At 45.6% G+C, this 20,653-nt stretch overlaps 1 long non-coding RNA gene across 1 annotated transcript; it reads left to right on the forward strand.

Annotated features, from left to right (window-relative positions):
- The first annotated feature begins 16,351 nt into the window (after nt 1-16,351).
- On the forward strand, nt 16,352-20,468 carry LOC122179209. Its single transcript, XR_006178588.1, has 4 exons — nt 16,352-16,425; nt 16,572-16,609; nt 18,419-18,603; nt 19,981-20,468. It is a non-coding gene; the product is annotated as an uncharacterized LOC122179209 (long non-coding RNA).
- The last annotated feature ends 185 nt before the right edge of the window (nt 20,469-20,653 follow it).

Below are 20,653 nucleotides of genomic sequence, written 5' to 3' on the forward strand. Positions count from 1 at the left end.
CCCAAGCCTCTGACACTCCATTCCATCCATAACCACGAGGGCTTTCAGAACAGGGCAGGGACTTCTGCTGGCTCAAGTGGCTGTCTGAGGAGAAGTGTAGGAAAGGGATATTGTGGGCTGTGTGGCAGCAGAGGGACATGGGTTTGGGATGATGGAATGAATGAGGGGTGATTGAGGGTTATTGAGGGGTGTCTGTTGGGCTAGCTGCCAAAATAGCAAACTCCATAAATAATTACAGTTCACGTATACAGACATGTCATCATGAACAGTTGCAGTAATTTCAGTATCATTAAAATTCACTTTCATTTCCCAGTGAGGACGTGATTGATTTTTATTTTAGTAAGGCAGTCATTTCAGTGATAGGTCTGGTTGTATCTTTGCCTTTTATGCCCACTGAGGTAAATCATCCAAGAGGTGAGAAGTACAACTGGCACAGAGCTCCACGTCTGTCCGGTTGCTGCAGCACAGGCACAGTGGCAATGCCATCAAAGTATTTGTGTGTTTATTTGCAAAGTATGACTAACAGGTGACTTAGGGAGGGTGACACTGCAATCTACTCATAAGAAAATCCCAAGTAAGCTAGGATGGCAGAAGATGGCAGCAAAACCCTGGGAAGCAGCCTCCTTCAACAGCGGCTTCCTCCTACATCTCTGCTTTTCTCTAACCCAGGTCAGGGCCTGTTCATGGTTTAAAAGCACTTCTCCCAGGTCCTGCACCTCAAACCAATACCTCCACATGTGATCTTGCTGCAGCTTCATACTTCACCCCCACATCATCAATAGACACACAGCTCCTACCCAGCCCTTCATGTCACGTTGGGCAGCACGGCTGGGCTGGGCGGTTACCACCTGTCTGTGCTTCTGTGCAAGTGAGGAAGATGCTATCTGGCTGGCCAGAAGGCAGTGGGGAAAAGGTCTTTGCTGTACAGCCTGCTAAAATTCCCTTACAATGAGTTACATACCAAGGTGTTTTTTACATGTTGTTCTACAGGGGGAAGAATAAAAATCCAAATATAGCATCAGAAACCAGTTTAGTAGCGTGAGGTCATGATTTCCACATATGTACAAAGGGAAAAGAACGAAGCTAAGACACCTCCAAGCAAACTGCATCAGAAAGAAGCAGTTTGGCTTCCTCCAGCTTTGCCCCCTTTGCTGCCTGTGTGCCATCTCCACCCCAGCCCTCAGCTTCCTCACAGGGCTCTGACACCACTCAGCACACAAAAGATGACACAGGCCATTGCTGGCTTGGAAAAGCCACCGGATTGTTGGCCAGCTGCTGGCCACCAAAAGAAAAAAAGGATGCCTTGTCCTCAGCAAAGGTATTGTCTAAGTTTCAGCTGGGACAGAACTGTTTCCTTCAGAGTGTCTGGAATGATGCTGTGTTTTGATTCTAGGAGGAAAACTATGCTGATAACACACCAATGTAGTTGCTGCTACGCAGAGCCAAGGCCACTCTCAGCAAAGCTGAGCTGGGAGGGAATAGAATGAGGACTTAAACTGGACAAAGGGACATTCCATACCGGGTAACATCATGTGAAAGGAGTTTTGAAAGGGATAGGAGTTCATCTCTTTCCTGTTGCTCATGGGGCAAGCTGGGCAATGGTCAGAGGTGGTGAGCAATTGCTTGTGCATCACTTGTTATATACATTCATATATATGTACATATATATATATATATATATATAGTCATAACTTTTATCCTTTTCTCTATCTTAGTAAGTAGTTTTATCTCAACCCACGAGTTCTTTTTTTTTTCTGATTCTCTCCCCATCCCACTGGGAAGGGGGGAGAGTGAGTGAACAACTCACTCAGCCACCTGCCAGATTAAATCACAACAGGAATTAATAATTAATTTAAATTAATACAGCCTCTCCTGCACCAGCTGCTGCTACTTATGCCCGAGGACCTTGGCTCTTTGATAAAAGTTGGCAGCTTGCTCAGGAAAGGAGCAGCTTGGCTCTATTTCTGCAGGGAGCCACATGGAAAGCAGTCCCTCTCGTAGCTCACTGCTGTTGCCCCAGTTTTGAGCTCTGCATCGGGGTGGCAGAAAGCCACGGTGTGAAGTTGTTGGTTGTTTTTTCACAGAAAATAGCAAATTAAAAGCTGGCAAACTCATGAAGGATGGAAGGAATCAAAATGGAAAAAGCCAACAACCTGTAACGTCATCTTCTCTGTGGCCTTCTTACCCTGCTTCTCAACCAATAGGAAACAAAGCCCTTCTGATCACTCGCACTGTAAGTCACCAGTTCTCCCCGCAAATGAAGACATTGGCTTTAAGCTCTGATCTCTGGGGCAAGAAGAGCTGTGCCGCTTTCTGGCCCTGGCCAACAGCTCGCTGCCTCCCGGAGCCTGACCTCACCCCTTCCTGTCGCTGCCCCCTGGAGCAGGGATGCTCGTCAGACACTCATGAGGTTCACCACTGGAAAGGCCAAAGCTGCTCATCTGTGCTCTATATGCACTTGTTATCTTCACAAACACTGCAAAACGTTACAGCGTGGACAGATGTATGACACAATATGCAGGAACTATTTTCCATGAGGAGATTGCTCTGTGGAGGCGAACTGTAACACAAAATACTCAAGCCTGGCGCAGAACCCACTGAAGTTCCCCCAACAGCATCCCTAACATGGAGAATCAGGGCAGTATCCCTCTCCATACAGATGCAGACAAAACCTGATAAAAAAAAAAGAGAATATTGCTGAATGTTTTGCAGACACCTGAAATCCTCAGCCCTGACTTAATACCTGATCACATGTTATTTCTCTTATGTGGCATTGTGTATGTGGATTTGCATAGCAGACAGCAATGCTCTGGTTGGAAGGCAAAATCTCCAACTTGACGTGAAGATTGGGAATGCTGCAGTGGACTGCAGGGCTTGATGAGGATGGTGGCGTGGGAAGGCTGAGCCGAGAGCTGGAGCCCATCTGGTTTGACCACAGAAGCAGCAGGAGCATACAGCAATGCTGTGGCTATCTGCTTCATGAAATAGCTACCAGCTTGGAAGTTGTGCTTCCTCACCCCCAATACTGTGAGGAAACCACAACTTCCTGAACCACTCTTGCTGTTTAGAGCTTGCACTGCTCTCCAGCGGCTTATTTCTGATTACATGAATAAATGCAGAGTGATGCTTGGAGGATATTTCTTGGAAATAACAATACTCAGTGCTGGGCTGTGTGGCAGTGGGGGCCTTTAGGCGGCTGAGCCTCACTGTGTGCCATGCAGTGCTCTCAGCTCCTGGTCCCCTCCACTGCTGGGTTTGTCATTAAGGGCATTGCTGTCTTTACTGGAAGGGCTGGCACTATTAAAGACACAATTAAGTAGTAGAGGCACTTAAATATTTCTAGAAGAGCAGAGAGGAGTTCATCCCCTCTTGGGATTGGCTTTTATTCTGTGAGCCTTTCAGGGCCTCAGTCCCAGCTTTCCATCTAACCCTGTTCGGCTGGAGATAGGATACACAAATAAATACCAAAAAGGCAACAGATAAATCCTGGCAGTAACACAGCTGGGATGGGGTCTCAGCCAGCACCCTTACCTGAGAAATGCTGCTGGGCTGGAGCCAAGCATGGCTGCAGCCTCACAGGCTGCAGGAAGCTCCAGACTGCAGGAAGCCCCTGTACATTCCGTGTTCCTTCAGAAAGGTGCAGCCCTGGGCCGGGCCATCCTGGAGCCTTTTCCTCATCCTCTGGTGAACAGCACAGGGCTGAGGGGAGCATGGTGTGGTCACAGTCCTGGTGAACAGCACAACTTCACAGAACTGTACACAAAGCATGACGCTGCCTGTCCCTGGATCAGCTGAGGAGACCACATTCGTGACAAGTGTGCTGGAGCAGGTCTTAAGGAAACATATTTATTGGGAAATAAAAGCATTGTTTTGATTAAAGAATGCGGTGGGAAATAAAAGCATTGTTTTGATTAAAGAATGCGAGCCAGCAGGGACTACATGCACATAAACAACACAGCCAGCTGGGTTGGTTTGCCACTGACAAGGTCCAGCCCCAGGACGCCAGCCCAGGCTGCCCCTCACTGCCTTCCTAAAAAACACTGCTCCAGGCCCCAGTGTGTTTATGGCCAAAGGCCCAAGAGCCAGCAGGGCCCAGCTCTCCCTGTGCCCCAAGGCATTGCTTAAGAGGAAGGTTGTAAGCAATTGTAAAAATGTCCCAAAGCTCACGTTCCCAGTCCAAAGTCTTGTGACGCTACAATTTTAGAGCAAAATCGCCCTGTTTGCTTTGGCTGCTGCTGCCTGTAGGTGCTTTGGTCAAAAAAAAAAACAAAAAAAAAACATTAAGCCCATGCTGACAGCACAGCATGGCCAATTCCCATTGCTGCCTGATAGCACAGGCTCTTACACAGTTTGCTCCTCAAATATTTACTGAGCGGAGAAGTTACGTGCAGCCCTTGTGAACAATGCTGTGAATGAAATATGATTTTCCTTTGCATTTGTAGATGCAGAATGAAAGAAACCTGCACTCCAGCCCAGCCTCAAACAAAGACGTTTGCAGTCACCTCAGAATGCTGTCTGGCTGCTGACTTCTTCAAAAAGTTTACATATCCTCCTCTGCAAAGCCCTTTCCAAACCCAAACCTGCCTGGCAGCACCGGGCTTGTGGCCGACACACGGACCTGCTGGGCCAGCAGTACCAGCAAAGCTACCACTCACTCTCTTGTCTCTTCTGAAGCACGCAGGTCTAAGTGAGGCACAGCTCACAGAAGGCGATTTTGGAAGCCACTTCAATTGGCTGAGCCAGCGCTGGGACTGGCGCTGGGTGAGGGGCAGCGCTGGCAGGGGTGGTTTTATGGCAGCCAGCCTCTTTGGGAGCGTGTAAAAGCGTGGCACAAAGGATCCCTTTCTATAGAGCAAGGGTGCGGGAGGAGGGTAGGTGCTCCTGGCACCCCTGCCTCGCTGCTGCTCCAGCCGTGGCTGCGGCAGCACCGCCACAGCCCCGAGCTGCCGACCCGCCTCCAGGAACGCATTTTTGGCAGATGCAGCGCCTTTGGGTCAAACGTATTGTGCAGCAGCTCTGCTGTCAGCTGGGCTGAGCTGCTCCAGCTGAGAGCGCATCCTGCAGCTGCTGCTGGGAGGAGGGCAAAGCGGCCTGGGAATGCAGGAGGCTTGCTGCTGTTCTCTAACAGTACCTGGGCTGAGAGCTAAGAGCTGAGAGCGTTAGGGTGGCAGCTTCAGCCACACAGAGCTAACAGCACACAGGCTGCTTCAAAAGGAGCAGAGCTGTGATGTCCTCTGACCGTCCCACCCGTCTGCTGTCACAGCTGGCTGTTGAGGGGCGAGTCTGGAAGACACCAAAGAGCAAGACTCCCATTTCTGTCTGTGACTAACTCTGTCTGGTACTGAAGAGCGAGGTAAAACTAAGGTAAAACTGAAAGATCATTCTCTGAGAGAGAATAGCAGATGAAAAAGCATACCAAAAACTGCAAAAGGTCAGGTCAAAAAAGGATTGTTGCTTAAACATCCCCCTGCCAGGAAATGACCTTAAATATTCACTGTTTTGTTTGTTGTGACAAACTTGCTTATGTTTACTTGATTCAGCCTGCTCCGTGCTGCTCCTCTGGGATCTTTTCTGGTGTCATTCCCCTGCCCTTCTGTGAAGCCAGCAGTCACAGCCACTGCTTCCCTTCTCTTGGTGCCAAGAGAGGAGGGTGAAGGAACAAAGTAGCAGAGCTGGTGCTTCCAGGGAGAAACCGTGGTCCTGAAGTTAACCAAAAACAATCTCCCTGGAACGATCTCAAGCTAATGTTGTTTTTTAATGTTAGGCCTACAATACTCTGAGTCAAAGGTGTTGTATTGTACTGTTACGTGCATATGTTGCACATATCTGCTGTTACATGCAGCAACACACAAATCACTGTCATCAGCTCCTTATTACTGCCATCTGCATCTTCCAGACTTACTCAGAAAGTATGCACTGGTGCAAAACAATTAGATATTACCAAACTCTCAGTTCTCTTAGACTCGTTCTGATCAGAAACACACATCCATGAAATGGTATGTTGAGGCCACATACCCACCTGCATGTACATACACTCTCTCTTTTTGCAGTGTAATCACTTCAGTAGTTAAAGTCACATTTTCTAACCACCAGCACAGCAAAATGCAAGTAGGAGACTTGTTTTGCTGCTCTGCTCCATATATCACTGCCAAACATCAGCCACAAAAGGGCTCAGGAATGAGTGCTTAGCTGGCAGTTCTGCTGATAACACAGGAGGCAAAGCAGCCTGCTTGTTTACAGCTGCATTGTCACTGCTGACAGAACTAAAAATGTGCTTTTGTCACTGTCAACAAACAAATTAGAAGGTGCACAGAGAGTCAGGAGCCCTGCCTACCCCTCTGTGCCAACAGGCCCAGAGGGCCGGGCACTGCTAGCAGCCAGCCCAGGAGATGGGAAGGAGGGAGAACCACCACAGCCTACACTTGATCCTGCTTCTCACACCACCCTGCACCAAGGACATCAGGATTCCCATGCCCACCTCCAGGGAGCAAGGAGTCCGGACACATTGAAGAGGACCCAGATAAATCAATAGGAAATTCCTGAGGGAAGGAACACTATACCCAAAATAACAGACCCGATGCCCAGGTTTTTGTTTAAATCTCACACGCGCCCATGGCTTTATCTAAACTCCCAGTCTGAAGCCCAAACTCTGCTTTGTAGCTGTGAGCACCAAACCCAGCCATCCTTCTGCTGCTGGGCAAAGAGAGCACTTTGGCTTTGTAACTCTCCATTCCCCCTCATTCACTGCAGGAATTGCCATTCCCAGGGATTTCTTATGGGACAGTGCTCTTCCCTCAGCACAGCCTTTGCTGTATTGAGGGCACACGTTCTTTCTACCCAGCTGCTTCTCTCCCTTGTGTTTGATGCTTGTAAGAGCTACTGCCTGATGATGTCCAAGGTGTCATAATAGCAGGTGTTGCTTCTCTTATGAATGAAACTGCCCGTATGAGATCCAAAGATACGGTGGAATAAGAGACCTGGCTGTGGCTGTGGCTCCCTGTTTTCCTCTCGGTAGATCCTTCCTGCCAGCACTCAGTGCACAACCAGGCATCAGATTGGACAGGTGTAAAATAGATCAAGGAAGCAACAGTTATACTGTACAGTTTAAAGGCATTTCACACCACGTAACAAATCCACAGCCCCCACCTCCTCACCTCGACAGAGCCCTTCTGATGCCTCACCAGCACTTGGTTATGAGCACTGACTTGACTTTCTCTACAAGATCCTTGAGAGTCCTGATTTAGGACCAGACCTGGTGCTGCACACCTGCAAGGGGTGGCAGAGAGCTGAGGAGGTGTCTCGCAGCTCTGGATCCATTTGAGGAAGACGTTAAACATATTTATTTTGCCTGCAGAAAGTAAAGGAAGTGAGTGATGTAGAGCATGGCAGACAACATGAGGAAAGGGATTTCAGAAGAAGTTTTCCCATTGTCACCATGGAGGCTTGGTGCCTACAATAGGGTTATGAGACACCTTCTGACATCACATGTATATGATATATGACATCATATATCTTGGCCTGGTCTATCACTTCATTTTCCTTAATCACTAGACTTTGATCACCAATCCCTGAGCAGTGTCTGCCCGACCCCGGCCAAGCCTCCTCAGTTGTATTGGTTTCTCACATGATGTCATATGGTATGGAATATCCCTTTGGCCAGTTTAAGTCAGCCCCCTCCGAGCTCCTTGTGCCCCTCTCACTGGCAAGACAGTATGAGAAGCTGAAAACTGAAATGTCCTTAGTTTTGTACAGCAACAGCTAAAACACTGGTGTGTTATCAACACTGTTTTTCTCCTAAAGCCATCGTAGCAAACACTACAGTGAAAATCAACTCTGTCCCAGCTGAAACCAGGACATACATTCAATGTCTTGCTATGTCTTGGTCCATCAGAACCACATGCAGCTCAGAAAACACGATTACCTCTGCAAACAGGCAGCTGCCCCCTAGAAACAGAACCAGACTGCACTCCATCTCATCACCAGGTGCTGCGGAAGTTTACAGATCAGCTTTGTGAGCTCCACAGTGATTGATGTACAAAGCAACTGTACCTTACAGTCCCTCACAGGTGTGTCTGTTCTCCCACCAGACTTGGCCAGCTTGTCACTAAGTCCATCAGCAAGGCAATGTACTCCCCTAACATGTTCATTCACATTTTATGGTTTAGTTAATGATGCAAAAGAAAATGTTTACAGAATCACAGAATCACAGAATGGCCAGGGTTGGAAGGGACCTCAAGGATCTCCAACCCCACTGCCACAGGCAGGGCCAACAACCTCCCCATTTACTACTAGACCAGGCTGCCCAGGGCCCCATCCAATCTGGCCTTGAACACCTCCAGGGACGGGGCATTCGAGAGCCAAGATGCAGTACATGGAGAGATAAGCTGATTGGTGGACCATCCTGCATTTCTCCCACACTGATGGACACAAGTTTTCTGAGCTCAGAGACACAACTCATCAATCTTTCACTCCCTTCTTCTTGATCTCTTTCTGCTTTTGCTCCATATGCTGTTAGCAGGGCAAGCTCTGCTCAAATCCCTCCCATGCACATGGTACATGGTGAGCCCACCAGCACCATGCACATGTACCTGAACATACAGTGTGCCTCACATTAGCAGCTCACTTCTAGGTCCAGTGTCACTTTGCTCTTCGTCTCATCAGATTTGCACTACAGGAGAATTATTTCCAGTGTTAGGTTTTAGTTTAAAAAAACAAACAGTTTCAATTCTACTCATTATTCTGATGAATTTCAACAGTTTTAATGGAGCTAAACGTGCGCTTATTCTTTTGAAATTGTTTTTTATCATACGACGTTTCATTTTCTAATTACTCCATGAAGGTTTGGAAAATCCGATTTCCTACGGTCTGTGTTTCAGATGAAGGCTCAATGCCAGTTTGCTACGGGTATTTAATACAAAGTCAAGATGAAAGAGTAAATGCAATCCTTGTGTTTGATACAGAAGCTGGCAGTGCTGTTTCTGGAGCTGTGCAAACTGATTTAGAAAGGAAAACTCAGCTGTAGGCTTTCTGAGATAACCCAGTGCTAACTGAAGCAGGGATCTCTCTCTCGCTCCCTTTTTAAACTGAACTTTATCAGAAAAACAGAGACATCCTTAATATTCCTAACACAAATAAGGCTCAATTCCAAAAATATTTTACCTCTGAGTAACCAGGGAAATGAGCTTATTTGCTATGCATCCTACTCCACTGACTCACCATGCAGTGCAGCCCAGAGTGCAGAACATCCCTATACAGGGACCTGGCAGCAGCAGCACTCAGCCAAGTGCGTGCCAGTGCTGGGCAGAGGCAGCTCACTAAAGCACTTATATCTAACACACTGACAAACACTGCATAGCTCTGTTTCCAGCTTTGGGAATTGCACTTTCTCAGTAATGGCTCTGGAGAGAGCAAAAGCCAGCACAAGGGAGGGGCAGGGCTCCTTCGGTGGGAGATGCAGGTAGAAGGAAGGAGTGCAGTGAGCATATACTCCCTGTGTGCTGTGTCTGCCCAGCCATGCTGCCCCAGCTCCTAGTGCAGACCTGGGCACAGCCATAGCCCCAAGCACAGCTCCAGGGCACTGCATCAGGGGGTGACCCCGAAGCATGGGACAGGCCTGGCTGTATCAAGCCCTCGCCTACAAGGCACTGTGACCTGGTTTGCAATCTGCTTTGCAATGACCCAGGCGTCTGCAAAACCTCCAAACCATTACCAATTATTCATCTGGCATTCTGGATGTGCTAGCAAACAGTTCCTGGAGACAAACTGTTCTGGCAGTCAGACAGATACCTTATCAGCTCTCATCTAGACAAGGAGCTGTTTGCTTCTTGGTAGATACTACATGAAGTCCTTGACAATTCCTTCGTACCACCCACCATCTCAAGACCCAATCCAAACTGCACAGAAGTCCACGTTCAGACTGAATCCAGTCACACTACCATCTCTTTTTGTTGGCCAAAATAAGTGCTAATATTATACAAGTCTTTACAAACAACATATCCTTCACAAAAAAGGAAGTCAAGGTTCACTTGCTTGTTTTACAGTTCTTATTACTGCAACACATTAAAATAGCAAGCCAAATTTCAAGAAATAATTAGAAGTTATGCACAGAATTTATGGGTGCAGGAGAAATCATGTAGCTCACTGCTTCTGCTGAAAATGAGGGTGAAAAATGTCCCCCCTCAGACAATTCTAAATGAATGAGCAGAATTTTTTAATTACGGAGATGGAAACGTGTCTTTCATTGTACCTGAGCAAGAGGGGAGAGATAAAAAACTAGAACTGCACTACAATAAAGCTTACTTCTGAAGTGAGCTGTAACTATGGTAACCTTCATTCACAGTATTTAATGGGGAGGACAGAAAGATGGTGCTCTCGGCGAGCCTGAAGAAATTATCTACAGCACTGGCTGACAAATGTTCCAAAGACATGAACTTTCACAAAAATTAAATCGGTAAGAAGTTTAAATTTGCATAAACATAAATTTGCACTTGAGATTACCTCTGTATTCCCTGATTGCATTGGCTACAGGACACATCTTCACCAAACAGCCAGGCATTATGAGAAATGTGTTTCAAGACGACAAGCAAAGGAAAAAAAAAAGTGAATTCCAAAATTCAGTGTTAACATAAATCTTAGTAGAATGTGCTGTGATTGTGCAGCTAGTGTTAAAAGCTGGCATTGTTACCAGCAGTAATGATTTCAGATTTCCTTGACTGTACAAAAGCTAGAGGTGGCACTGAGCCAGATTCTCCTCTCACTCCATGTTTTTCCTCTCCACATCCAACTTCTGATGCCAGGAGGCAGCTTCCCTTGCCAGCTGCTGCCACACACATGGACAACAATTGTTTTGCTCTGCTTCATAGGGTGGCCTTCGTCCTGCTCATTTCTGATGAGATCACATTTTGGAGTGCCCACCACAGCAGCAAGATGTCACAACAGTGGTGGCACCAAGGTTGGGACCAACTACAACATGAGCTACATGGCCAGTCCTGCCCCGCTGCTCAGACACGGAGATGGGGTGGTGGGGGCAGCTCCCAGAGAGAACTATTTCTGAAAGGCTCCCAAACTCAGCAGATGGTGGGAGCAACCTCGCCAGGGAGGGAAAATAGGGATTAGAAGTAATTTGTGCAAACCTGTGTTCAGCAAGCCTTTGCATCGGGGTGGGCTCTCTACAGGAGAGAGGCTTTTAACAGCTGCAGGCAGCTGGTCCAGAAAGTGGCTGTAGCTGAAAGACGATAAAGCAAAAGGAAGAAAAATAATAATTTTCAAAAATCAAAACTCTTTAGCTATTAGAAGCTGTCTGGTTTAGGCAGCCACTGAGTGTGCTTTCAGCTGCTTATCAGTTTTCAAAAGAAGAGAAAGAACACTGCGGATGCTTTGATGTTCACTATACCAAAGCATGGCGTGGAACAGCAGCAGAGTGACAGTCTCCTTAACCAGTTAGCCCCACAGGATTGACTAGCGGTGCTTGGATGCAAGAAAGAAGGATTTCTACTCCTCAGGGATGGGTGGCAGGGCTCTTATCACTGTTATTCTCCACAGTGTAACAGCAGTGCCCTTGTGGGGCCAGAGTCACGGCTTCCCAGCACCTCATCTGATGAATTGGCCTTGGCAGGAAGGCCAAACAGCCTTAGACATGGTCACAAAACCTGAGGAAGAGGTCCAAAGGCTCCTGACAGCACTGTGATTGCTGCAGGCATGCTCAGACCCTGCAAACATGAGGGTCTGGTGCTGTGGCCTTAAGGAACGGTCTTAAGGAAAGGCCCTGCAGAGTTGGAAGATACTACAGTCCCTTATCCCTTAGTTGAGTTTTCCTCACTTCATGTACAACATCACTGCTCACAGGTGGGTTGGCACTGCTGGTTACAAGCATGCGGGGTCATGCAGCATTTGAGACCAGGAGGTAAGGCTGTTTTCACAGGTCATCCTTAAGCATTTAAACCCAGCCCTCTTTATCTATTTTTTTCTTTTGGAGGAAGCAAAACATTTGAAAACTTTTCTTTCCTGACACGATCGGAATGTTTGGGTGTGAGCCTTGCTTTGTGGCAAGCCCCGTGCCTGCAAGCACAGGCTGGGCACGGGGAGCCCACACTGTGGGCACATGGCAGCCCGAATAAATCGCAGGCTGGAAGCGGTTCAGAGTTGTCGACAACGAGGATTTGCTAATCAAAGCCCCGCGTGGCTGAAGGACGCAGCGCACTGACCTTTCCTACGGCCCTGGGAATGTCGCAGCAGCCTGAAATGACTTCCTAGAGCCGTTGCTGCTGCTCAAGTCAGGGAAGGCTCTTTGCCAGCGCTGTGTCTCTGCACAAAGCACCTTTTTCATATGTGCTTTTCAGAGAGAAGGATTTATCTCTGATTCAACAGGGCATTCAGATACCATTTCCAGATGGCCACAGTGGCTTCATTCAGTTGCACGGGCTTCAAATTAAGAGTTAATGAAAACTAACACGCTTCTCATTTCTCCTGAGGAGAGAAACGCTCTCCCACTTAGATGGCTGAGGAAATTAAGTCAGAAGAAAACTCCTCCCTGTTTGACAAAGGGTGTGGGATCTCAGAGCTGACTGCACATTCCTACAGCGGTATCATTGCTGTCATTTTGAATTAGAAGTGCTCATTTTCCAAGGGTGCGTTATAACAGCCTCCTACAATCGATGTGCGTGCAAGTAAAGTATCATTAGGTCTGATGGGCACCCTTTGTCTTCTCAGGAAATGATTAAACGGTGTCCTCAAAAAGATGACAGTTGGGGAGTAGTAGAAATTACAGATTCATGTTTGGCACGGAGTGTCGCATTCACAGCTGTACTGAGTGCCTGCCAGGAGCCATCTGCCTACAGAACATGCCGTCTTCTAGTTGCTCGACCTGAGATAGTTCAAGAGGGTAACAGCAGTGGGAGAGAAGAGAACAGGCTTTCTTTGTGCAGATATCTTTTGCTTGGTTTTATAGCTCTCTGGAGGAAAGTGAGTTTGTTGCCAATTTCCAAGTGATGGCAGGTTCAAGCAGTGCTTTCTAGATTAACCCAAGGCATTGCTTTTTGACCCTGGGTAAGGTTTTTCTTCATTATCAACATGCAAGAAAGATATAAACCTTTCAGTTATATATTCTACCTGCTGAGATGTGCAAACATACAATAGCAAATCTTGAATTTAGGAAAATCAACAGTTTTTGTTCGTATGTTTGTTTTTTGTTATCATCTCTTAAGGCTTGGTAGCCCCTGGTCTCTTTTTCACCACCCCCTCTTTATGGCCAGTCCTGTGTGATCCTAGCAATCACCCCTAGTCGTGCTTCTGGCACCGGTTACACTGCAGCAAACTTTACACAGTCCCTCGATTTAACAAGACACGTACAAAGTTCTTGTTTTTCTGAGCACTGCAAAAAACATCCAGGCAAACAGCAAGAGCCTACCTGTGCTCACATTCAAGCCCTTTCCAGGAAGCCCTTTGCCCTACTGTTCCCTTTTTTCTGTCATTTTTAGTGACATGTCCCTGAATTCACTTTGCCCTTTCATTTTTTATGGTGGTTTGTTGTTGTTGTTTTATCCCTTTTTTTTCTCTTACATGCATATTTGGGATTCATATTTATGGCTTAACCACCTTCTGTCTGTGCCATCTAACAGCACACTGTAGAACCAATCTGCACGGGATTTACTATTGCCTAATTTTGTATCAGATCCTGCTCCCTTGGCTCTGGTGCATGTTCTTCCCTGCTGGTGCCTGCTGAGCCATCTGTGGAGCCATGCCCTCAGCTGCTCTGTGTGAAACAATCCAAGCCTGAAAGTATTTTTTGGCCATATTTTAAATATGGCCAGACACTGGGGTTAGCACTCTGGCAGTGGTGGTGACTTGGAGGGCCAGGGTGGGAACATGAAGGAGGATACAAGGAAGAGCTTCCTATGGATGAGCTACAGCTGGATGGCATAAAGCAGGCAGACCACAGAGTGAACAGAAACCTGCACAAAGGACTTCTGTTCTCTGGTTTGGTGCCTTTTACCAGCATTGCTATGACTAAGCCAGATTACCCATGAGCGTAGTGACACAGTGGTCACTGCAAGCAAGTTGACCATTGGGTGGCACGAAACACTCAAGTACACACCTCGATTGTGGACCTCATGTTTGCTGTTGAGAACAAACAGTAAGGGATAGTAATTATTGTGAGCACTGAAAATGAATAAGCACTGATACTGCCTATGATGGAAATATTTGTGAATGAACTTGTTTTCTGAAGACTGAAAGTAATTTTTTTATTCACTGTCTGATGTGTATTTACATAATGCATACATACAAAATGATACAGCAATGCATATAAAAGAAACAGGAATACTGTGACAGTGCAGTTTGTTAAGGAAGCAGTAACACTGACTTCAAGTCCAGCAGCCCTTGATAACCAGTGCTGTAATTTAAAACGTAAATGCCTTTCTGAGCTCATCTATTCTAAACTGGATAGAGCCCAGCATGTTTCAGTTTTTAAATAACTCATTCCCATGACCTTTGCAACTCACTAACTTACACAACAGTGCAAAAAAGAGGCCCATACACATGACTCAGGCTGCCTTAGGGTTGCTGAAATTTAAGAAGGCAGCCTACATAGCATAATCACAAGCAAAAAGAAAATAAAAGACTGATTATATAACATCCAGTCAAACTGAACAAATCTCTGCAGTCATACAAAGCTGTAGGCTGCAGAGATGCACCCAAAGCTCAAAGAAGTTTGAATGAAACAGCCTGCTGCGGTTGTTCTTTAGCCTCGGTGCTTTGTATTGGAGCTAGTAGGAGAAATAATCTTTCCTCCCAAAATACACCGTACCAGATGCCTTACTGAATGTCTTTCTGATGCTTCTGGATCTTTCTGGAGCATCCTCACAGGCACAGTCCATCCATGGGGAAATCTGTCATTTTGCACCGCTTCCCTGAACGCTGCCACCAGGGCATCATTGATCTGTGCAGCTGAATAGTCAGGTTATTTGGAGTTCCAAAATAAATCCAGTACTGGGCTGGAATCTTGTGGCACAGAAGTGCCAGTCTGTGGCAAAACAACAGCTGGGATTCCTAAGTGACCTTCTGAAAAACTCCTGAGGACAAGAACAGCACTCTGAAAGCAAGCCTGGTGGAAATAGTCACAGTCCAGCTTTATTTTACAATTAAAATCTTGCTCAGGAGCATAGCTTTGTTCTGCTGAGATCAACAGGATCTCTCAGTTCCTCAACAGCATAAAGAAGTTCAGAGTTCTCTTCTATGGCAAGGTTTTGCTCCTTCCACCAGTTCCTAACTTACTGTGGAACAGCCCAGTGGCAAACACTTAGAGAATCATAGAATCATGAAGGTTGGAAAAGACTAAGATCACCTAGCCCAACCATCGTCTCATCACCACCACGCGCACTAAGCATGTCCCTCAGTGCTACATTTACATGTTTCTTGAATGTCTCCACAGACAGTGACTCCAACACTTCCCTGGGCAGCCTGTGCCAATGCCTCACCACTCTTTCTGAGAAGAAATTTTTCCTGATATCCAACCTGAACCTCCCGTGGTGCAACTTAAAGTCATTATCCCTTATCCTGTCACTGGTCAGAGAGGAGGTCGACCCTCACTTCACCACAACCTCCTTTCAGGCAATTGTAAAGAACAATAATAAGGTCTCCCTGAACCTCCTTTTGTGCAGACTGAACAATCCCAGTTCCCTCAGCCACTCCCCATGTTCCAGGTCCCTCGCCAGCTTCATTGCCTTTTTTTTGACACGCTCCAGTGCCTCAGTGTCTTTCTTGTAGTGAGGGGCCCAAACCTGCACACAGTACTCGAGGTGCGGCCTCACCAGCACTGAGTACAGAGAGAGGATCACCTCTCCAGTGCTGCTGCCCACACTATTTTTGATACAAGTCAGGATGCCACTGGCCTTCCTGGCCACCTGGGCACACTGCTGACTCATGTTCAGCTAGCTGTCAATTAACACCCCCAGATCCTTTTCCTCCACACAGCTTACCAGCCACTCTGCCCCAAGCCTGCAGTACTGCATGAGACTGTTGTGACCAAAGTGCAGGATCCAGCACTTGATCTTGTTGAAGTTCATACAATTGGCCTCAGCCCATTTATCCAGCCCACCTTCCTGGCCTTTCTAGGCAGGTCAACACAATTTGGTGTCCTCTGCAAACTTACTGAGAGTGCACTCAATACCTTCATTCAGAACTCAATCCCCTCGTCCAGTTCCCTTTAACTGGAAAACGCTGGTATAATTTTTACCTTCTGTCCAGACTTACTGTTTTTCCAGGAGGCTATTCTGACTGTGTGACCATAGGTCAGCTGAGGTGAGGGTAATCCTTACTCCAGCAACGAAGACTGGTCTCTGACACACAAGAATCTGCCACTCCTTGACTCAGGACCGTGACCAGGGCTCTGTGACCTTCTGCTGACAGTACTTCACCTGGAAGAACTGAGTAATTTACTGGATCTAGCCTTACAACTTCAGATCTTTTTAAATGTTTTTATTAGTTAGACTATATTGTCAGATATTTGTCTGTGGCTTGACCTAAGCTAATCCTTTCCACAGCCAACAGCAAAGTATTTTCTCTCTTTTGTGCAGCACACTGTCCAGGGACAAGCAGACAAGCCAAGCAGAAGGTAAGAGGATGAAACAAACACATCTTTGGTTTGTTGTTTAAAAACAAATACAAACTAAACATACGGTATAAAACAATCAGTAAATATTTATGTAGGTGGGTTGTGACTGAGACAGTGACTCTATTTATCAAGGAAAACAGTAACCTAACTCATCTTTCCTCTAATGAAAAAAAAGAACAAATGCTTCTATTTTTGCATCACATACAAATTTTAAATTCCAAAGGATAGAGCTGGATGTTATATTCCCAGTGTTTAGGCAAGGATAAACTGCAGGAAAGTGTGAAAGTGCTCTCTTTTGTCTGGCGGTCTTTCTAACCTTCCCTGTTAGACGAGGAAATGTGAAGTGTAACCCAGGGCCCTAAGACATCTAAGAGAGTAGTTCAGAGTCTGCTCCTGGTTCTAAATCTGAGCAACTGATTTAATTTCCAACACTACTTCCCACTCCAAAGTACACTTTAGCGCCAAGAAGATTGCAGTCATTGAAGCAGATTGCTTTTCTCATCGCTGGGGAAGTTACTGCTCTTTAACGTTCATATTTGCCTAGTGAGATCTAAAATCAGACAGCTGTTTCTACCCACCATCACTGGCTTACTGTATCTTGACTGCAGTGATCTTAAGCATCTTCAATTTTAGTCTCTGAAAGAAAAATCTTTCATTTCAGAAATACTGGGGATGATAGAATGAAACTGGGATATCATTGTTCTAGCAGTCTCAGATAAAAAATGTTTCATCTGTTGCTAAATGTGAGCTATTTTCCTTCTGGCAAAATTCAGGCAGATTCCCCTCCCCTCCCAGACTTCATCTCCACTATTTCCCCCGGAGAATCTGCTGCACAGCAGCCACCATAACTGTAAATGCTCATGCTTTTTTAAATGGCTGTAGCAAATCTGTAAAAATGCACACAACAACAGCTGGAAAAGGGATCTGCCCCTTCAGAGCCAAGCTAATTCTTGGAGCCAACAGATTTCTTCCACGTAGAACAGATAGTGATGACAACTTAAGTATCATTCTTGAAGCTTGCCAAAAAGACTTTTCCACTAACAATTTAGCATAGTATATTCTTTATCAAGTTGCCAGAATGCTGGATTCCTCAAATTGGATAACAAATCCTGGAAGATCTACTCAGAGGAAGTACATAAGCTAGTGCACAACACCTATCAAATGCACGAAATGCATTTAATTACATGCTAATTAGATTTGAGGAGTACAATATGACAGTGAGAAGAAGCCCTGAAAGGGCAACAGTCAGCAGACCTATTCTGAGCAAGGAAAGTTTTGTTTAAGGAAAAAAAAACCCTTCACACCAAAAGTGGGAAAGCATGAGACCTGGGGCTCAGGAAGGCTGCAGTCTGTCCTCAGAGATGTGCTAAACTGGAAAGGCCACGATCCCAAACAGCCTCACTGAGCTGTGAAGTTGGCTTTGAGTGGGGAGTGGGGCTGTGCGACCTCCTGAGGTCCCATCTAGATTGTTCTCTGACTCTGGGATGCTGGATCCCAGCTGTTCTCAAAAAACAAAAAGCTGCCAGATGCACAGCTTCATTCTGGAAAGGAACTAAAAGTGAAGATACAAAGCCTCCAAGGAGACAAAATAAGTCAAACTATCTTTGGGTCCCACAGTGACAGCAAAATGCCCCCTGGAAGCAACTCCCTCTGCAATTCCCCATTAGCCTCCCCTCACTTGTATCAAAAAAGACAGCAGGGAAAGAGGAGCTGTCTCTATGACACTCCTGCAGAAGGTGGCTCAGTGCCGCTGCTTGACTCTCAGGTTGACATTCTTAAGAGATGTTTTTAAAACATCACCTTCTGCAGCACTTACTCTGGAACTTCAGAAACTTCAGAAAGCCAAATCCAGCTGTGTTGGAGGAATGCAGTAGGGTGACTGCACCATACACAGCAAACACTCCCTAAGAGGGCAGCAGAATACATGAATGTGCAACCTAAGCCTTTCTTTGAAGCAAGACTGAATGAAGATCACAAGCCATCACTGCTTGCAGGTGTTCTGTCTGCTTTGAGTGCTGATTACAAACTTCTTTTTTGCCATGTAATGCTCGTGATTTTTGTTAAAAATAAATCCTGGATCAGATTTACATTACTGTCATTGCTTCTGCAGTGCTTTCAGGGAAGGTGACAAGGTAAGTTCAGCCTTGTCTTATTCCTCCCATTTATTCAGTGCATGCCATAATTCTCTCCTTTGTTTTCCCCCTTATTAGGCTTTTCTTCTGGCATTCAAAACTTGTATGACTCTTCTTTTATGCTCCCAGTTGGTAAGGCAGCATGCCAGCTGGGAGTGTTTGATCTGTGCATACAACTTTGAGCCAGCTGTCATAGGTGACTGCTCTTTTCACCAGGCTCAGGAGCAAAACAGCATTTTGGGAACACCGCGGGCAGCGATACTGTAAAAATGTTAACAAGTCTAGGGACATAAAATCAATGGAGGAATTACTCTCTGTTCCTGGACCTGCTTTCAGTAAAACTGAGCTGATAAAATACTTATTCATTAGGCACAAAAACTTACGTAAACTAGGAAGTTATTATAAGCATTGTATTTAAAACCAAAATGCATTCCGATGACCTGTAATGCAGATTTCACTGGAAAGCTTGTGAAGAAAGCTTGAGAGTAACTGCTGCAGCACTTAAGCTGCAGTGAAATACATAGCTCTATTGATCCTGCAATGCAGAATTACCCACTGTTGGCCACAGACAAAGCAAACAAGAAATGATGTGTGTTGTTAAACTCACATGGTAAACCTTTCAGGGTGAGATTTCACAGTTTTGGGAGTAGCTACAAGCAATTGCTTTTCTATCAACACTTGATGTAAATATGAAACAGTGAACAATCTGCTTTTATACTCACATTTTCTTTAAAATCAGCAAAATGGACAGTTGCTCAAAGTGCATGAAAAGGTTTTAGCAGCACCAATGTGAAGGAAAAAAGAAACCACATAACTTTCCAGTCAGCCTGCAACACGTAGCTCCTGGCACACCAGCTCACTCATATCAGTTTAGGACCAAAATGTCAGCCAAGTTTTACTATTTCATCCTTCATTTGTGGGATTGACTTGAGGCTAAAGCCAAATTCTCACACAGTATTTTAAAATTCAAGTTTTATTATATTTTATTTTATTTTTAATATCTGTGCTATGAGCAGGGTATAAGATAGGGAGCCACAGACCCAGGTATCAGCTCTTTTGGCCTTAAAGCAGGAAAAAAAAGAAAAAAACAAGGGGGGGATTGATAAGATAAACAGGGTGGCTACAACACTAGCCTTGCAATTTCACAGCATGTTATGGGGAACTGAATTAATGGTCACAAGATGTTCTGAAGACCAAGACTGCCACATGCTAATTAATTTGAGTTTTTTTCCTCCATAGACAACTATAGGAAGAGACTTCTTCAGATACGAAACAGGAATCCACCCTCCAAAAACCATATTGGGAATAGGAGGCGATCAGTTGTGACTTCATCCCAATACATTTCTGCATGCCTACTCATACAGCTATCACTTAAACAGACCCAGGCATGGGTCTATCTTCCTACAGCCTTATACCTTCTGATGGAGAAAGAAGATGCCTTAATTGTACCTTCTTACACAGTCTTTAGGAACATTTCTAATCTCAGCTGCTTCATAGTCACTCTTGCTGCAAGTAGAAAATTATGTAAATGGTGGCTGTTACAGTATTCTGCCAATCTATTTCTATCCATGCGCTACTGTTAAAAAATTACTCATCTTCCATTGCAAACAGTGAAATATTTTATGTACAGTGGTGCCTGTCATATATGCTTAACTTGCTTTTCATTCCAAAACGTGGTACAAAGAGAAAACGATGTGCATTTCTAGAGAAATAAATATCAAAAAAGTCACTCCGAACATCAATCAATGATAATTTGAATATTCTGTACTTTCAACTGCTGCTGTGGGAGAGGTGTATATTGAAGGATGGCACAGTGTCTTCCCAGCTGGTTTCCACACACGGGGTCACCAGGCAGTACTTCCCACTTTCCTGTATCCCAGATATGCCTTTTGAGTCTTCTGGGTAAATAAGC

This window comes from Lagopus leucura, unplaced genomic scaffold (genome assembly GCF_019238085.1).
Source record: "Lagopus leucura isolate 7727_CA_CO unplaced genomic scaffold, USGS_WTPT01 Super-Scaffold_100002, whole genome shotgun sequence".
In the NCBI taxonomy this organism is placed as follows: domain Eukaryota; kingdom Metazoa; phylum Chordata; class Aves; order Galliformes; family Phasianidae; genus Lagopus; species Lagopus leucura.